Raw genomic sequence first — 4,520 nt, forward strand, 5'->3', positions numbered from 1 at the left:
CGGCCAGCCCCGGGCTGCCCCTCGTCCCTTCCGCCCGCCGGCTCGGGCAGCTCCGCGGAGCCGCGGTGCCGCTGCCCGCCGCGCGGACCGTGCTGCGGAGCAGGAGCGCACCGAGCGGGAGGCCCGGGGTGCAAACTCGGAGAGGAGGAGGTGGGAAGGTAGGTGGTCTGGAACGGGGCTGTATCATGACCGGAGCTGCACAACTGCATCCGACCACGACGACTGGATTTGAGAGACCTCACGAGGCAGCTCAGGCTCGAGCGAGTTCAAGCGTTTCCTTGCTCAGCAGAAGTTGAAACTGAATCTGTTCCGAACGAAAGGCAGGATTTTGTGTGATGAGCGTTGTTTTGATTCAAATTAAGCCTCCTGTTCCAGTAAAAATATCACACTCTTCCCCAAATCCTGGAAAATCCCTCATTAAAACCCTTGGCTAAACGGGAAGTGTTATTTTGTATACTCTTAGGCAAACAATGCAGAAAGAATCCTATGTTGGTTTGGGAATAACAACAATAGTAGTAACACAACTCACCTGTGAGTTCCATGCTGACTACAACCGTCATTTTAGTGACACAAAATTAGCTCGTTCAAATTCATGAGGTGGCAGACTTTGGCACATAAACGATCAGCTTCTTGCTGATGTGATTTGTGAAAGGGCTTCAGCAGGTAAGGCTGATTCAAATCTAACACAAAACATCATGTTCTTTGTTCAGATGCTCATTTTGTTCTTCCCAAGCACTTGCATTCCTGTGCGGTTTGGAAATGAGCAATAGTCACTGAATTTGTACTATGAGGTAACAGTGGCCACTTTAAAATAAATACTGAGTTATTTCCATTTTGAAAAAAGCTACACAGAATGTTCCATCGAAATATTATTCACAAACTATTATTCTGAGGCAATGCCATGCAGCTCGGCAAGACTGAGCTCTCCTTTGAAGTGTAGGGTCTCCTTTGGATGCTGCCTCATCCATTGTCAGGAAGTTGGTCTGGAAGAACATCCAGCTCTTGTACTTGTTTACTGATTTTCTTGGGTGTGTCATTCAACCTCTCCATGTTGCCATATGTACAAAAGACTTTACAATATGTATCTGCTCTGGCAGGGAGGTTGTGAAGATTAGTTGCTACTTGTACAGGGGTTTATTCAGGCTGAGTTTTACCCCAAAAGCAAAGGTCTAAAATCTGTAGGCATGAATGAGGAATCAGTTTGAAGCAACTATGCTGTGCTGATTATGCAAGTTGTTTGAAGCCAGTGGAAGTGCCTTTGCATGTTTCATTTGGGGTTTAAACAAATTTTACTGAATTCGTATGTCACGAATATGAATATACTGAATTGTATTTCAGCCTATATGAAATCAGCAGAAAGGTGATGATAATAACAGAAGAACGACAGCCCATGAAGGATGTAAAACCTCAGTCAAGCTCCACACAGAAAAGCCTTGCTGTTAGTGCATGCACTCAGCCAGCTTTGTCTGTGCCAAGGGCACAGTGACAGGGAGTGATCCCATTTCTGGTAGTCCCACTGGAGGTGCTTTCAGTGAGCCTTACATCTGATAGGTTTGAGTACACCAAACTAAGCTTCCTAAATGAGGGTGGGATGCATATTGGTAGGGGAAAACCTGATTGGGGTCATAGCTGCTTCCCTGTTCTGGCATGGGGTGGGGTGACACTGGATTAAGGGAGTGCAGGCAGAGTGTGACCTTTATATTTCCTCAAGGAGGAGTTGACTGTAGAAGGTATTGAGAACCTTCACACCTTTTTGGTAGTAAGTGCAGAGTCTGAGTGTGGCAACATTGTCCCTTGTGTGCTTTCGGTCTCCTGGAGGGGCTGCAGCCCCACAGTTCTTCCCCCGGGATAAATATATGGCTGCTTACTGGGTCCTTCTGGAGACCTAGGACTTGGTGTCCTCCCAGAGCTGCTGCTCTGTGAGCCCCTTCATCTCCCATGAGGAGCCAGGCTGCTCTGGTGCAACAGAGGGAATTATGGTTTTGATGGTCTGGATGAAAGTTCAGTTTACTTTGCATTAGACTTCAGGTGAGCAAACAATCCGCTCCACTTCCTCATTTGTCCTATAAGAACATAAGATTTTTCTATACGTAAGGGAAGTTAAGGAAGTAAGTTACGGATGACTGACTCCTTTTGCTGTCCATGCCAGTACACAGCTCTCTTCAAACCCAGATGAACTGTTACATGAGTACTTAAGATGTGCCACTTCTTATGACATGCTTTAGAAACGAACCAAGCTTTGGCTATATTGGTCGAGATGGAAGAAGGAGCAAGGCTGTAAAGTGGGTGCCAGTAGTTTTGGGGAATCAATAAGTAACATCTTCCTTTTGATCTAGCATTTGTTAATGCCCTGGGAAAAGTGTTAGGTGATACTCTCCTGCTAGACGTGCTGGCTTATAAAAGCAATGAGACTTAACTACTGAGATTTGTTATTGCGTATTGAACCTTCTTATGAGTGCAGATAAGATAACTCTAAGGTCCCATTTCAACTCTAAATTAGGTTATTTCATCGTGTCTCTAAACTGTCCCTCCAGGTTTAGCTGTACAGAACATTATCCCTTGCATTATCTTTTGTAAACTGTTGCATGTCCTGGCTTTGTGCTGTTGAACAGCTGCAGCGTCTCCCTCCAGGAGTTACGGCGATGGGCTTTATCCTTGTCCACCTCACAGGGGTAATGTGTGGCTTCATTAAGATTTGTGTTCCTTTGTTTCTACTTCAGAAATGCTTTTAATCAAAAAGCTCAGTGTTTTGAAAACAGCTTTGCGGGTTTCAGTCATTAAGGTCTACAGGATCACGAACCAAAAAAATTGCCTATGCATAACTTAAGAAAGGTGTTCCTTCTTCTAGCTCCTACCTAGTATAGGAGGTGACTGACCCCACAGAGTGCATCTCTTTCTCAAAGAGTATATTCAGTCTTTTCAATGTATATATTACATGTTTTTCTTTACTCCTGAAGTTAACAAGCAATTATTTTAAGTTTAGGTCTTTCTACATGGCATCTACTTTGAAGCAGTTAACCCACAAAGTTGATTACTCCAGGGAGATTTCCACCGCTGCCCTCTGCTGAGAAGGCACAAGTGAGAACACTGTAATTGATTGTCGAAGCTTCCGGACCAGTTTGCCTCTGGGTTATCAGCAAGACACTGCACTGGTGTCCCAGCTAAGACGGAGGTGTAAGAATTGCGTGTTTGAAACAAGAATGTCTCTGTGAAACTGCTAATGACTGACTGCTGCATCCCTCGTGATGGTGGATCTTCAGGAGCAAATCCAGTCAATTTGCTGCGTTTCCATATGCAGCCCAGTACCCATGGCAGCTGCAGCTCCTCACTGTAGTGCAACTGATGTCCTCTGCGTTGTTTGTTCTCTCTGTGCTGTCAGACAGGACGTACATAGAAGTTTATCAGAATGTTTTGGCCAGTTAACCAAGCGCTGTAGTGTCAGACACTCTGTTTATCACCGGCATCTCTGCGATCACAGGCAAGCCCACCGGGGTTTCAAGGGTGAGAGTCTGAAAGGTGTCGGCCTCATCCATACGTTATAAATAGCAACACGAAATCTGCCCGCTACCTGAGGAGCGAGCGCCCTGGCAGCCCCCGCGTGTGCCCGGACCAGCATGTCGGAGGCCAGGAGGGTTACGTCGAGGCGCTGCCGGCCGTCGCCCCCGTTAGCAGCCAGCGGCACCGCCAGGCTCCCAGCCCCGAGCGCTGTGACCCGCGTGGAAAGGGGCACGTACGTCGGCCGGAGCGGGCAGGAGGACGCGGCAGCCGGCAGGAGCGGGCGGCCGCGCCGCGCCCCGCAGGGCAGGGCAGGGCAGGCCACCCTCCTCAGGGCGCCGCTGCCGCGCCCGCCGGGGACAGCGTCAGGGGTCGCGGCTGCTGGTGTGAGGGAGGGCCGGGGCTGCCTGTCAGGCGGGCGGCGGGCACCGCCGCAGAGCCCAGCCGAGCCGCGCCGTTGGGGCCGTTAGCGCCGCGGCAGCCGCGCGGGCCGACATGTCCCCGTCCGTCCGCCCCCCCCCCCCGGGGGCCTGGCTCCCCCCCCCCGGCGGCATGTTCCGCACATCCCGGACAAAACGTAAACAGGAAACATCCTGGAAACGTGCGAGTCTCCATCGCCGAGGCTGAGCCATCGGGGGGATGGCGTTAGTTCGCCGCCGGGTTTTATTTTCGCACAGCCTAAGCGCGGGGGCGATGCCTTTCCCCGGCAGCTCCTCTCAGGAGAGGTCCCTGCGGAGGGCGGTGAGGTCTAGTCCCGCTCAGGCACCAGCGTTTCCCTGAGCGCGCAGATCGGTCGGACCTGCCGCGGTTTGGTTGTTTTGTTTTTTTTTTTTTAAGGGAGGAAGCGTTCCGGGCCCCCTGCCCCGCGGGTGGGTACCTCACAGGGAGGCTGCGAGGAGACAAAGCCCACCGCGGGCGGGGAGGGCCCGGGCGGGGGACGGACCTCCCCGCCCGCGATGGGCTGCGAAGCGAGGCGATAGCGTTTGCCCCGGCGACCCCCGAGGACAGCCGGCGGCCCGGGGCAG

The sequence above is a fragment of the Haliaeetus leucocephalus genome, unplaced genomic scaffold (genome assembly GCF_000737465.1).
Source record: "Haliaeetus leucocephalus isolate CR32 unplaced genomic scaffold, Haliaeetus_leucocephalus-4.0 Scaffold173, whole genome shotgun sequence".
Lineage (NCBI taxonomy): Eukaryota > Metazoa > Chordata > Aves > Accipitriformes > Accipitridae > Haliaeetus > Haliaeetus leucocephalus.